Genomic DNA, 16,383 nt, shown 5'->3' with positions numbered 1-16,383 from the left:
TTGTGAATTACTGTGAGAATGGCAGCTTTTTACATTTTTTCCATTGACATGAATGGGTGAAATCTGATTTTCTGTTTGTAGCTCCGCCCACGTGTGCAGGGGGGCCAGGAGACACCCAGAACATATCACCCCAGGTAGTGAGGGATCTGCATACCAAGTTTCGTTCAAATCGGTAAAGCCGTTTTTGAATTACTGTGAGAATGGCAGTGTTTTACATTTTTTCCATTGACATGAATGGGTGAAATCCGATTTTCTGTTTGTAGCTCCGCCCACGTGTGCAGGTGGGCTGCGAGACCCCCAGAACATATCACCACAGGTAGTGAGGGATCTGCATACCAATTTTTGTTCAAATCAGTCAAGCCGTTTTTGAATTACTGTGAGAATGGCAGCTTTTTACATTTTTTCCATTGACATGAATGGGTGAAATCTGATTTTATGTTTGTAGCTCCGCCCATGTGTGCAGGTGGGCCGCGAGACCCCCAGAACATATCATCCCAGGTAGTGAGGGATCTGCATACCAAGTTTCGTTCAAATCGGTCAAGCCGTTTTTGAATTACTGTGAGAATGGCAGCGTTTTACATTTTTTTCATTGACATGAATGGGTGAAATCCGATTTTCTGTTTGTAGCTCCGCCCACGTGTGCAGGTGGGCTGCGAGACCCCCAGAACATATCACCACAGGTAGTGAGGGATCTGCATACCAATTTTTGTTCAAATCAGTCAAGCCGTTTTTAAATTACTGTGAGAATGGCAACTTTTTACATTTTTTCCATTGACATGAATGGGTGAAATCTGATTTTATGTTTGTAGCTCCGCCCACGTGTGCAGGTGGGCCGCGAGACCCCCAGAACATATCATCCCAGGTAGTGAGGGATCTGCATACCAAGTTTCGTTCAAATCGGTCAAGCCGTTTTTGCGTGATAGCGGCACATACACACACACATACATACAAACATACATACCTCCGATTTTATATATATAGATAGATAACAAGGTAGGAACATTATGTGATTTTGATGAATGATTTTGATGTTTAATTATGAGGATTATAATTTGGCATGTTGTAAGTAGGACTATAAGGAGTGTGTGTTATGTATTATAGAACTAAGATTCATTACTGAAGCCGAGATCAGCCTGTAGCCCCTGAGGACGCCAACAGGCGAAACACAGATTTGTGTTGGGCAATTGTGCTCCGTTTATGGTGAACAGCGATACAAGGAATATGAAGAGAACATCTATTGGAATACCATTCATGAAGTGATAAGTTTGCACAATATCAAGAACTTTTTGGCCAGTATATGGACAGTATTGCAATAGGGTAGTTTTGATATGAACTTTTATTGGGTTGGTTGGATAGGTTGTGAAGGTTTTAATAAGTTATTTATGTGTATATTTATATGATATGAAGTATTAACACATGTGTGGTGTGAAAATGTTTTTTAAACAAACAGCATAAAATAAAAAGAAGTGATTAATGAATGTGTGGGAATTTTAGTTTATAAATTTGTAGCAAATATAGTCCTTTGTGTTTATAAAATACATATTCATTGGGGAAATCCTGAAAACCCGACTGGATTGCGGCCCTCGAGAAAGGACTTTGACACCCCTGCCTTAGCTGATATCTTTATTAAGATACTATGAAACATTTAGCTATAAATTCTTTCCATTTTCAGTTGTAATAATTGTTCATTACCACAAATTCCAGACTTTCATTAATTGATCTACGGTTCTGAGCATTACAAAATACATAGTACAATAGATATGTTTTGTTTATTTCTTCAAAGAAATGTAACATTAGAATATAAATAGAGATTAAAACCTTCAAATGTTGCAATTAAAAAATAGTGTGAGCGTAGGCTTCTTGAAGAAAGTGAATCCACAATGGGCTTCACAATTCATTTTAGTTATCTAAGTCACTCGCCACTTTAATCGCTTGCAAATTATCCTGTCTTTTGTCAATTGTAGGCCAAATATAGCTAAAGCCTGCTCATTTTTTATTGCTTCCCTATGCTTTATTTTCTTTTATCTCAGGAAATAAATTTCCATTCACAATACACGAAGCTTTGTATAGTGTTTCCCATTCATTATTCAGAGTCCCCATGAATTCAATAGCACCTAAACAAAGCTTTTGTTCACAACATTATCTTGGAATACCATACTGATAAAGTGATATTTGGGACCAACGAACATTCATTTATTTTTAAATGTTTGACCTGGCATTTTTTTAACGTGTCTACTTTTCCTATGTTGAATGGATTCTTTTAAGAGTGGGCCTAGCACAGAAATTGTATGCTGTATCAACGTTGTTCAGGTTACCGAGTCCAGTAAATTAATTTAAATGAATCAATAGAGTGATACATTAATATTCATGAAGTTAAAACAAACGATCATGCAGCCATCTACGGTGGAGTAACTATAAGTTTCATTTCTACCGTCACCCACATGGAAACATGATGGCAGATAAAGGCCAAATGGCCCATCCAGTCTGCCCATCCATAGCATTCATATCTCCTCCTCTCTCTAAGAGATCCCGCATGCCTGTCCCACACTTTCTTGAATTCAGACAGTCTTTACCTCTACCAGAAGATTATTCCACACATCTGCTACCCTTTTTGTAAAAATAGACTTTCCTTATATCAGTGGTTCTTTTTTTTATGTAGTCATTTTTATTAAAGGAGTCAATGAAAATAGGAACAAGAATATAATAGAGAGGTCCGTACAACAGATGGAACTGTCAGTCGCATTTTCAGAATAGCCCTAGTATATATGCACGAGACAGGTTTGCATATAATGGAGGAGACAGGCATGCAAATATGTCTCATGCACATTCATTAGGCATATCCTGAAAACACAACTGACTGTGGGTCGCACAGGACAGAGTTAAGAACCATTGCCTTAGATTATTCCTGAGCTCATCTCCTCTTAACTACATTCTATGCCCTCTGGGTGTGCAAATGGCAGATGAAATTTAATGTGGACAAATGTAAAGTCCATAGTCTGTTATTGAGAAAGACACGGGGGAAGCCACTGCTTGCCCTGGATCAGTAGCATGGAATATTTCTACTCCTTGGATTTTGGCCAGGTACTAAGTGACCTGGATTGGCCACTGTGAAAACGGGCTACTGGGCTTGATGGACCATTGGTCTGACCCAGTAAGGCTATTCTTATGATCTTAAGAATAACCAAAATCATCGTTACCAGATGCTATGTGCACCTTGGGAGTTAATACCCAATAAAAGATCTGTGTGTCGTTGTAGACAATGCAATGAAACCTTCCGCTCAATTTGAGGTGGCAGTCAAAAAAGCAAACAAGATGCGAGGAATTATTTAAAAAAAGGGATGGTTTAGCAAGTCTAAGAATAATATAATGCCTCTGTATCACTCCATGGTGCGACCTCACCTTGAGTATTGGGTTTAATTCTGATTGTCAAGAAAGATAAAGCAGAACTAGAAAAGGTTCAAAGAAGAGCGACAACTACAAAGGTTAGGACTTCAGCTTGGAAAGAAATGGCTGAGGAGAGATTTGATTGAAGTCTACAAAATCCTAAGTAGTGTAGAATGGGTAGAAGTGGATCGATTTTATTTGTACTCCATCAAAAATTACAAAGACTAAGCGGCTCATAATCGAAAGAGAAAAAGTCCAAAAACCGGCCTAAGTCAGCACTTGGACAATCATCAGTCAAAAACGTCCAAGTGCCTATAATAAAACCGGGTTTTGGATGTATTTCTAAACGACCTAGGCCTTCATAGTGCTGCTGAACGACCATAGCTAAACGGGGCATGTCAGGAGGAGTGTCGAGGGCGGGAATTGGGCGGGACGTGGGCAGGCTTAGACTTAGTCGTACTGCGTGTATAACCGAAAGTTATACAGCACAGGATTAACGGAACTTGGACGTTGTGACTTAGACCACAGTTCTTCAACCACCAGTCCGCAGACCGATGCCGGTCCGCAAAAAAATGTTGCCAGTCCGTGAAGGATTCGGATCCCCGCCGCAGCAAAAAGTGTCGGCGTCAGCTGACATGTAACTTCCTGTTGCCGTCGCTATGCCGGCACTCCTGCCTTCCACCTCCTACTCCTGCCGCGTATGTCTCCGCACTCCCATACAAGCAGGGGCAGCTCTGTGTGCTTTTAACTTCGGCACACAGCTGCCCCTAAGCAGTATTTTAGCCGTGGTTTCATGAGGCAGCCTCAGGGCCTTTGGTAGGCCGGCCCACATCGCATCATCGAAGCGGGCCGGCCTACCAAAGGCCCCGAAGCTGCCTCATGAAACCGCGGCTAAAATACTGCTTAGGGGCAGCTGTGTGCTGAAATTAAAAGCACACAGAGCTGCTGCTAGCCTACATAGAGGAAACATTTGCTGGAGAGGGAAGGGAGAAGGGGTACTCCTGACAAGGGAGGTGAAGGGGCTACTGCTGACAGGGAGAAGGGAAAGGGAAGGGACGAGAATTACTGTTGGATAAGGGGAGGAGGAAAGGGAGAAGGGGTAACTCCTGGGGAAGGGCTACTGCTGAGAGGGGAGAAGGGAAGGGAAGGGATGAGAATTACTGTTGGATAAGGGGAGGAGGAAAGGGAGAAGGGGTACTCCTGGGGAAGGGGCTACTGCTGACAGGGGAGAAGGGAAAGGGAAGGGATGATAATTACTGTTGAATAAGGGGAGGAGGAAAGAGAGAAGGGGTACTCCTGGACAAGGGAGGGGAAGGGGCGACTGCTGACAGGGGAGAAGGGAAAGGGAAGGGATGATAATTACTGTTGGATAAGGGGAGGAAGAAAGGGAGAAGGTACTGCTGGACAGGGGAGGAGGAACATTGGAAGGGAACAGCTGGCATGGAGATTAGAGAAAAGGAAGGAGTCAGGATGGAATGGAGAGATCAGATGAGGGAAAGGGGAGAGACAGAGGAATGACAAAGCAGAAAGAGATTGATGCTGGGAATGGGGGTCAGATGAAAAATAAGGAAAGAGGGACAAAGATGCTAGATCTGGTGTAGGAGAGAGGGGCATAGAAAGAACGCAGATACCATATGGAAGGGGGAGGGGTAGAGGGCAGACAGTGGATGGAAGAGGCAGATGCTGGATTGAAGAGACAGAGTGCAGACGCTGGATGGAAGAGAGTGAAAAGAAGATGAAAGCAGAGTTGATAAAAGGTAGAAAAAAATAATTTTATTTCTATCTTGTGATTAGAATATATCAGATTTAAAATATGTATCCTGCTAGAGCTGATGTTAGACATAACTGGGGAGTGCAAAGCCCAGGCAGTGCGTCTTTAGCTTCCAACTGGCTTAGGGCTCTCTCTGACCAGGAGGCAGTTGCCCTAGTTCCACTCCCCTAACACCTAACACAGTGACTGTGGTATTCTGTTAGCATGATATTTGTGTAGCATTCTGTAATAATTTGGCTTATTCAGTTTTCTTGATAGTAGAGGGGTTATATGTGAAGGGGAGGGGAGACGGTGTTTTGTTGATCCTTGCCCTGTATTATTTATATTTATAAAATGACAATTGTACAGAATATTGTTTCTTTTTATACTTTAATAAAATATGTTCAATATAAAATCATAACTATTTGAGGCTTGTGCGGATGGGATCAGATGGTTAATGGGACCGAGCTCGCGGGGAAGGGGCGGCAATGGGGTTTTTAAAAATTTCAGTATTATTAGTTTGCCGGTCCACAAAATAATTATTTTATTTCCGCCGATCCATAGGTGTAAAAAGGTTGAAGAACACTGACTTAGACCATTTAAAACATGGTCTAAGTCACAAAAAAACCCACCTAAAGTCACCAGATAAGCACTGCAGATACAAACTACAGACCCCCCACACACTGCCCCAGTGATCACCAACCCCCCCAACTTCATAAAAATCATAATCACACCTTTAAAATTCAGGCTCCAGACCATCATCACCTGGCAGCCTGGCATAGGAAAGCCTAGTCGACCTGCACAGAGGTGGCTTAAGTCATCTTGGGGGTGGGTTAGGGACCCATGGAGAGGAGGACCCATGCCCATAAGCCCCTGTAATCACTGCATTGATATTGAAACATGTGCACTTCCCTATACACCCCCAAAACCTTTTTGTACTGGCATATAAGTGGCTCTTGCTATTAGGGTGGTAGATAAGTGGGTCTAAGGGATTCTGGAGGTGGTTTGGAGGGCTCACCATGACCTATAAGGGAGCTGTAGTGAGATGAAGACATGGCACCCTTTTTGTGAAGTTCACAGCAATACCCTGTAAGGTACCCCACTATTTAGGTGCCATGTCTGATTGTTCAGTCTATCACTTTGCAGACCCCTCCCTCGTCCAACAGGGCTTGTTCTAGGCATTTTTGACTTGAAAGAAAAGTTGGACGAAAATGTGGTATAAAGATGGACGATTTAGCGACTTGTATGATCAGGTCGGCAGGACGTATACTTGGACGATTTTCGAAATGAAAAAAATTTGGACGAATTTTTCGAAAATGTATCCTAAGCTGTTTTTACTTTGGACGACTTGCGACTTAGACGAAAACGGACTTAGACATTCCTTTTGATTATGCCCCTCTAAGGGACACTCAATGAAGTTACAAAGTAATATTTTTAAAACCAATAAGAGGAAATATTGTTTCACTCAGAGAATAGTTAAGCTCTGGAAGAGTAGTTAACATAGCTGTTTTTAAGAAAGGTTTGGACAATTTCCTGGAAGAAAAGTCCATAGTCTGTTATTGAGACCGACATTGAGGAAGCCACTGCTTGCACTGGATTGGTAGCATGGAATGTTGCTACTATTAGGGTTTTACCAGGTTCTGGTGACCTGAATTGGCCACCATGAAGACAGGTTACTGGGCTTGATGCACCATTGGTCTGACCCAGTAAGGCTATTCATATGTTCTCATTTTGGAGCTTCGTTTCAAATAAAAAAAAGAGGCTTGCTTCATTCACATTTATGCCTTCCCCCTTAAGTTTTGTACTTAGGACAATGGAGGATTAATTGACTTACCCAAGATCGCAAGGGGCCACAATGGGAAATGAACTTAATTCCACCAGTTCTTAGCCTACTGCACTAACCATTAGGCTATTTCTTTAGTTAATTAAACAAATGTGTTTTTTTTTTCAATGCCAGTCCTCTCTTAAAGTAAAAAGGTTGAAAGAATAAAAAAAATAACCAAAATTATGATCACAAAAAAGGGTTCTGGCACATGCAAGTTGATGTTTTGAAGAAAATATATAATACTAATGCTTTAGTCTAATCTATATGAATGATTTGTTCCATTAACAGTGTGCATTTCTTACTTAGCAGACATTAACTGTAACAGCTTCAATGATATATTTTAATCAATATGGTGAGCCTATGGATTTTTGAATTATTGTAAATTACCCCATAGGAATGGTTTCCTTTTAGATTTGAAGAAAAAACAAGTTGGGAGTGGGACAGTGCACGTCAACCCTGGAAAGAATGGATTTTATTTATTTAGACTCAAATAAAATACAGTGGTGCCTCGCATAACGAACGCCTCGCACAGCGAACACTGCGCACAACGAACTTCATGTCTTGCTTCCTACAACGAACTTCGTTTCACACAACGAAGTCGCCCGAGCTGCATCCTTCCGCGCAGGCACTGCGCTTAACTGCCCTCTCTCCGCCTGGCTCCCTGTGCAGTGGCGGACCGTCGGCTCGCAGGGGCCCGGCACCTACTGCTGATGCGTTGGGGGGGGCGGAGCTACTCTCGCCGCTTCCCCGATGCTAGAAAAAAAAAAAATGAACAGTTAAGTCCCAGTTTTTGCCGCTGAGACTCTGCCCTCTCTCACTGTAAAATTAGACTCTACTTAGTCTGTCTTTAAATTTAAAAAATGTGTGTTGTTTTAAAAAACAATTATGTTTTTAGATGTATCTAAATAAAAATAATAACAAAAAATTTATCTTTTTTTATGTCATCTTAGCATATTTTATGCTACAGAACGAATTATTTTTTTAACATGTATTGTTATGGGAAAACGCGTTTCACATAACGAACTTTTCGCATAACAAACTTGCTCCTGGAACCAATTAAGTTCGTTGTGTGAGGCACCACTGTACATACATTTATATATATATATATATATGTATATATATATATATATATATATATATATATATATCAATACATAAATATAGGACTCCTTATACTAAGCTGTGCTAGTAGTTTTAGCGCGTGCTTAGCGCATTCTAGACGTTAACACCTCCATTGAGCTGGCGTTAGTTTTTGAGCATAGCGTGGGGGTTAGCACGCGCTAAAAATGCTACCGCAGCTTAGTAAAAGGAGCCAATAACATCCATGTGTTGGTGACCCAGCACGGTCCATGTTTCGACCTCCAAACGGCAGCCTGCTTCAGAGGCATAGTGGTCAATCCACTAGATGGCACTGTCGTACTTGTATCACAAAACTTTAAAATTAGGCTTATATACTGTACGTACAAAGTGGAAATACACAAAGAAGGGTCACCAGCACATGGACATTATATTTATGTATGTATTTTATTTGAGTCTATATCAGGGGTGGGCAACTCTGGTCCTCGAGGGCCGGAATCTAGTCGGGTTTTCAGGATTTCCTCAATGAATATGCATGACATCTGTTTGCATGCACTGCTTTCAATGCATAGTCATTTGGGGAACCCTGAAAACCCGACTGGATTCCGGCCCTTGAGGACCGGAGTTGCCCACCCCTGGCCTATATAAATAAAATCCATTGTTTCCAGGATTGACATGCACTGTCCTACTCCCCACTTGGTTTTATTCCTCAAGTTTGTTCTGCGTGGGGTTGCTTCCTGTAGTTTTTTTGTGATTTTCTTTTAGATTTGACTTAAGTGTGATCCTCATCCAGTGATAAATCTGATCCATAGGTTCGCATGGAAAAGCAGGACACTGAGCCACTGAATAAAATGACAACTTTTGGATCCAAATCATATGGGCATCAGTGGGATTTTTTTTTTCTTCACAATATTAACAGACATGAAGTCTGGAATTGATTTTGATTTAATTAAAGAGGAAGGTAAAGGGATATGACTGTAGTCGGCCAAAGTCAAGCAACAGAGAGAAGAGTAAAATGAGATAGCATCCAGGAACAAATTGACATCATTCATCAAGAGGACTGGATGCCTAAAATGCAAGTGGAAAGGAACAAAGGAATTCGGGTCATTGAAGAAACGTGAAGGATGAGTTGATGATTGACAGAATATGAAGACAGTAGTAAATGCAAGTGAACGCGAGACAAGTTCAAAAAAGGTCGAAAGAAACTGGGTAACCCAAGGAGCTAAGAATAGAAAGTTCTAAGGGTTGGGAAGTATCATAGTATCTGTACCTTCTCTTTAACGAGTTAAGTGGAGACATGTTTAAAGGTTTTAGGAAAGGGAACATCGAGAAGCATGCACATTTCTGGCAGAACAAGAGAAAGGAAATTGGGCATGAGAGCTAAGTAAACAGGTCAATGAATACTCTAGTGAGTGCAGTTGCTATTGACTAGCATATCTACTGACATAAAAATTAATGTAGTAGCCAATACGATACAACTTATTGAATGGTAGTTAAATCAAAAGCATAAAATAATAAAGAAAGAAAGATGAACGTAGTGATACTGGAAAATATGGGAATACTTTAAAAACTGAGGCCTATAATGAAACAAGAAAAAAATTACCCCTTAGAGTAGTGAATCTCCAAGTAATTGAATAAACAGTACATGCTTTAATCTCCTTTAAAACTATGAAAACCAAGGAACCCACTTTTAACCATAAATACCTGATTCCACATGATCCTCTGAAAACCTTAAGCTCTGCATCACAGCATCTTCTTCATGTCCCATCCCTAAAAATCATTAGTACCCGTAGGGCTTCTTCTTTTGCAACGATAGCCCCAACAATATGGAATTCGTTACCATCTTATTTAAGGTCCGAACAGAATTTAGATAAATTCAAGGGTGGCCTCAAAAGCTTCTTATTTAAAGACGCATATGACTGTTAATTGAACCATGGGACTTTCCCAGCTCATTTTCCGCACTTAAATTGATTTTTCCCTTTCCCCATGTTATTGTCCTTAATTGTTCTTTCTTTCTTTCAAATTGTATTTCTCCCCACTATCCTATTGTTTCATGTAAGTAAAGTTATGTCATTAATAGTTTAATTGGACCCCTTTTAAAAATTTTTAATGTAAAATGCTTAGAATTTATGATTAGAGTTTTATCAAATTTTTAATAAACTTGAAACTTGTACATCTTCAATCGTTGAACGATAACCCAGTAACAAAGTGTGCTGACCACAAAGGGGTAAGTTCTATATGCTGTATGTCATCTAAAAAAAAATTGGTGCTTAGTTCTATTCTGTAAACCGCCTCTGGTGTTAGGCACAGTTTTTTAGCATCTGTCTGCATGGCTAACATTTATGCGCAGGCATTTACGCGAATAAAAACCAAGCCTAAATACCTGTGCCTAAATTGTACACGGATCGGGCATAATCTATAGAAGTGTACCAAACTTTTAGTAATACCCATGATCTGCCCTTTCTTCCCCCCTGGCCTTGCCCCCCCACCCCATTTGAGATCTGCACACTAGAATTTATGCACACCACTTTCTAGAACATGGGTGGGCAACACCGGTCCTCGCGGGCTGGAATCCAGTCGGTTAATATGCAGTGAATATGCACTGAAAGCAGTGCATGCAAATAGATCTCATGCATATTCATTGAGGAAATCCTGAAAACCCGACTGGATTCCGGCCCTTGAAGACCGGAGTTCCCCACCCCTCTTTCTACAATGTGCTTAGAAAATTGTACGTGTAAATTCTAATTACTGGTAGTTAATGTCAATAATTGCTTGTAAATTGGCACTATCAGTGCTGATTGGATTGCTAAATAATTAAATTGCATGTGCAAATCTGCAATGTGTGCACAGCTTTGGGTATCGTATATAGAAAGAGGAGGAAAGGGAGTAACGCTATAACTAAGCATAATAATTACTGCAGATGCTCAGTTTCCATGCATTGAGCACCAATTCTATAACTAAATCTGCGTGCTATTTATTGAATATTAGTGTAAGGTTCAGAGTTCAGTTTATTTTGATAAACTGTGAATCATTAAAATATGCTTAAGCAGTTCACACAGTCAGTAAAAGAAAGGCAAATTCAGTTAAACAAACTGTAGGAAAACAAAGATAACACACCAGAAGGGGCGTGCAGGAGTGTAGAATATTTATTTATTTATTTGATCCAAAACGGTTTACAAGGAGTTACATACATGAAATGTTAAAAGCCTATACAAAATAAGAAGATAAAACAGACATATTCAGTCTAGCACAAAGTCAATTGCTCAGAAAAAGGCATCAACAAATAGTTGAGTCTTCCACATTTTCCTGAGAGAGTTCCTATCTCCACATTTTCGAATCTGGCCAACAAGGCCATTCCATAGCTTGACTCCTGCACATGTAAAAGTCGTGGCATTTGTATCTTTCAATGATTGGAGCTCATTTAAAAAAAAATATATATATAGACGTCCAAAGGTTGGCTGTGAGGTAGTCTATAGGACATTACCATGCCCCCTCACAATGCCAGAGCCACCTTAAGAATGGTAGTTCCTCCATAAGAGGAAGTGCAACAGGAAGGAGACAGGAAACAGGGGGTATAAGAGGCTAGGCCAGAAATAGAAGTTGCTTACCTGTAACGGTAGTTCTCCTTGGACAGATGATCTTACAGCCATACTTGGGACTCTTGCAACATTGCCCGTTCCCATATTACCTAAGATGACACCAGAGGATGATCCAGATCATTTCATGGTAAAATATGAGAGGACGACCCACCTAGCTGGCTGACTAGAGGCAACATGGACTACATATCTGGGAAACCTGTTAACTGGGGGTAGCCAAATTGCCTTCCAAAGCACTAATCCTGATGGCTGAACTACTTATAAAAATGTCAAGGCAACAATCTTGGGTTGGGGCTCAGTGTACCCCAGAATATTATAGGCAAATGTTTCAGAAAAGTACCCTTCAGATAAAAGAGACTCCTTGCAGTTTTTCTTTAAACTGAAAGAGATTGCATGGAGGAGGCTACAACCGGAAGAAAGGTCCAGAGTAGAAGCAGCAAATATGACTGTACTGGAGTAGTTCCTGGATGGATTACCACAGCCTGTGAAACAGTGGGTTAGATAACATCCCAAGGTAATGTTAGATACTGCCTTAGAAGTGTTCCACCAAACTCAACCAAGGGGGAGAATGTGATGCAGTGGTTGAAGCTACAGCATCAGTACCCTGAGGTTGTGGGTTCAAACTCATGCTGCTCCTTGTGACCCTGGGCAAGTCACTTAATCTCCCATTGCCCCAGGTACATTAGATAGATTGTGAGCCTACTGGGATAGACGGGGAAAATGCTTGAGTACCTGAATACCTGAATAAATTCATGTAACATGGTCTGAGCTCCCTAGGGAGAACAGCATAGAACATTGAATAACCAGCCTCTGGGAAGGAGAAGAGACTGGGAGAGAGTCCTGGATGTAAGAATGAATTGATAAGGGTAGAACACCCCAGGGAAAGGAAACAACCCTCTATTTGTTTTCAGAGCTGCCTTAGCCGAACGTTTAGCTGAGAATTTCAACGTATCCTCAACAATGACACCTAGACCCTTTTCCTGGGCAGTGATTCTTAACATAGAATCCAGCATCACAATGGGTTCCTCTTTCCCACTTTTGGAAAATCCAAATACACAATATGAACCAGCTCACCTAAAAAAGTTTTTACTGTGTGATTTTGCTTCCAACGCAATCTTCTTTTCGAGGTTTCTCTTTGCCTTCCTTAGTAGCACCTTGTATTTGACTTGGCATTCCTTGTATTGTTTATAATTATTTTTAGATCCTTCTTCCACTTTTTGAAGGATTCTCTTTTAGCTCTAATAGCTTCCTTTACCTCACTCATTAACCATGCTGGCTGCCGTTTGGTCTTCCTTCTTCTTTTTCTAATACATGGAATATATCTAGTCTGGGCTTCCAGGATAGAATTTTTAAATAACATCCATGTCTGATGTATAGTTTTGACCTCTGCAGCTGCACCTCTAAGTTTTTTTTTAAGTATTCCTCATATTATCATAGTCTCCTTTTTTAAGTTAAATGCTGTTGTATTGGATTTCCTGTGCAAACTTATTCCAAGGATTATATCAAATTTTATTGTGTTATGATCATGGTTATCAAGTGGTACCAGCACCATTACCTCCCTCACCAATTCATGCACTCTATTAAGAGCTAGGTCTAGAATTGTTTTGCCTCTTGTCGGTTCCTGAACCAGCTGCTCGATAAAGCAGTTCTTGATTTCATCAAGGAATTTTATCTCCCTAGCATGTCCTGATTATACATTTACCCAGTCAATATTGGAGTTGTTGAAATCAAAAAGCAATAATGTGCTTAGGCTTGCATATAGATAGACTAATACACACACACATATATATATATCTATGAACATAAGAACATAAGACTTTCCATACTGGAACAGACCAAAGGTCCATCAAGTCCAGAATACCGTTTCCAACAGTGGCCAACTCAGGTCTCAAGTACCTAGCTAGATCCTTACCATTATCAGCTTCTACATATTTCTCCCCTTCACCTTTGAGTCTCACAATGCCACATTTGTACTTCCTATCACTAATATACCTAAAAAATGTGTTATCCCTCTGTTTTACCATGTCATCTATTTTTTCTTCCATTTCCATCTTTGCTTTCCTGACTTCTCGACCAGCCTTTCTTAACCTTCCAGATATTTTAGCTTGTTTATTTCTCTCTCTATATATATATGTACTAGTCTTTAAGCCCGCTACATTAACGGGTGCTAGAATATATGTCTGTCTGTCTGTCTGTCTTTCTTTCTTTCTGTCTCTCTCCCTGCCCTTGTGTCTTTCTTCTTTTCTTTCTGCCTCCCTCCCTCCCTCCTACTATTTGTCTTTCCTTCTATCTGTCTCTCTTCCTGTCCCCTATGCAGCATTTATGTCTCCTTCTCCACTTTCCTGCACAGTAGCCAAGGAGTGACAGCTTTCCAGGTGCTGGGTCCATGAGTAGCACCTTATGCCTGGCCTTGTGTAGACCCCAATTAAGTTTTCTGTGGGATATGATAATTTAATATACTGTCTTAAACCATAGGTAATGTACAATAAAACAACTGTTTACAAATATATAAGAACAACAAACAAACAAAAAATCAGACCTCCGCTCATCTGTTTTTATTCTCCTACCTTAAGTTTATTGTGGTATGCTGGAAGAACTTGTATTTCATTCATGTATTTATGTTTCTTTTGATCTGATGCCTTCGTTCTTATTTTTTTCTTAGAAAAGCAAGCCCTGTGTGTTTAACTTGCCATTATTGCTAATGTAATAAAAATTAAAAAAAAAAACCAATCGGATCCCCGAGTCCTTTGTACCCTGATCCAGAGCCAATGCAGCAACTCAGAAGAAATGGCATCCTTGAAAGGTCTCTGGCCCAGCCCGAGGGCCCCACCGTGGATCAGGCATTGAGAGACCATCCCCCCCATTCGCGTTCCAGTTACCTGAGCCGCTGCTGATCCCCTTTCAGCGAAAGCCACGCCATCCATCATCTCACGCAGCACGAGCAGAGGGGCAGAAGGTCCCTCACGGCGCTGGGGTGGGCGGGGCTGCGCTCACGCCTCTCCCGTGCTGGCTGCGGCGGTTAAAGGCTCGCGCTGGACACAGCCATTGCTCGGGGGCGCCTGGAATTCCCGCGCGGAACGAAGAGCTTCAGGAGACGCTCGCTCAAGGGAAACCGTGGGTGAGTGGGAGGCAGCGCCACCCCCCCTCCCTTTGAGGAGGTAAGCCCAGCCGTCCTCGCTACCAGGTGCCCGGCACGCTTCGCAGTCACTGCAGAGGTGGTTCTCTTTGCGGGGGCGGGGCGAATACCGACCAGAGCAAGCAACGCGTCGACGGTAGCATAGCCTTGGGGGAAAGGGGGGTCCAAGGGCTGAAGTCCCCGTCCAAAATTATGGCACCGGATGTTGCTTACACAGTATGAAATTATGGGAGCCAGAGCCGGCAAGACCGCACATCACCTTGCGGTCTGCGAGAGAGACTTGAGAGAGGAGCCACCGCTGCCGCTGTGAACTTTTTGCCAGTAAAGTGTAAGGTGAATTTACAAATAACCCGTGAAGGGAAAGGGAGACAGAGCCGGCAAGACCACACATCACATCACATCAGGAGTTTTCAGTCAGGGTTAGGACTTTCTGAGGCAGCGCTGGTAAATCTACTCATACAGTCCATAGGGAGGTTTCAGGTTAGTAATGTGCCTGAATTGGAAGGTGGGCTGAGGCCACTGTCTTCAAGGGCTAGATTCACTAAGCCCACCAATCAACTTCTGACCACTTAGCGACCCCTTTGCGACCCAATTTCCCTCCGACCCGATTCACTCACCTCTGTCCCGATCATCCTCCGATCTGCGCATGCAAATGAGGGGGAACGGCATTCAAATGTAGGCAGGCAGCGATTCACTACAAAAAAAAAAAAAAAGAGGGACTGACCAATCCAAAAGAGGGCTGACCAATCCAAAAATAAGCGACTGCTGAGGACCAGTCGTTCAGGTCCTTTCCAACTGCCCTGCCTTCTGCCACCCTGCTTCTCTGCTCTCAGCCCCGATCTCCTGCCTGCCACGATCTGCTCTCTGCCCCATCTCCTGCTCTAGCCCCAAATCTCTCCTGCCGCCCTGACTCGCCGCCCTGCTCTCGCCCCGAATCTCTCCTGCTGCCCCACAGTGCAAGCCTGTGGTTTTAACCCGCGGGCTTAAAGCAGGTTAAAACCATGTGCTTGCAAAGAAGAAAAAAAGAAGTTTCCTGCTCTGCCGGGCACGGAGGGCCAGTGCATGCACAGGCCATCTACAGATGTGTGTAAATGTCATTAGATGTTTGTTTGAAGTAAAACTACTTCAGAGAGAAGGCCTTTAAACCTATGGAATTAATCCCTCCATTTTACTTAAAAAAATTCTTTTCTAATTTTGGTCCATTTATTCTATCACTTATACTAAAAAGTTTTTCTACTGCAACTGTTCCTAGGGCTTGGAAATCCTCTATTGTTTCACCAATTGTTAAAGACTTTAAATCTAGTCTAGATGACCCATCCAACTACCGTCCCATATCAAATCTACCATTTCTAATGAAATTGACGGAAAAACTAGTTTTCGAACAGCTTTCAGAATTCATTGAATCCACTAACGCATTACACCCCAACCAAACAGGTTTTCGAAAATATCATAACACCGAGTATTCCATGATTGGCCTTGTTACAAATATTCACTATTTTCTGGACCATCACAAATCCGTAGCACTCTTTTCCTTGGACTTATCTGCAGCATTCGACACCATAGACCACGAAATTCTTCTCTACCGTCTGCAATCATTAGGGATTGACGGCCAAAT

The sequence above is a fragment of the Geotrypetes seraphini genome, chromosome 3, assembly GCF_902459505.1.
Source record: "Geotrypetes seraphini chromosome 3, aGeoSer1.1, whole genome shotgun sequence".
NCBI classification, from domain to species: domain Eukaryota; kingdom Metazoa; phylum Chordata; class Amphibia; order Gymnophiona; family Dermophiidae; genus Geotrypetes; species Geotrypetes seraphini.
This window is presented reverse-complemented; position numbering follows the sequence as displayed.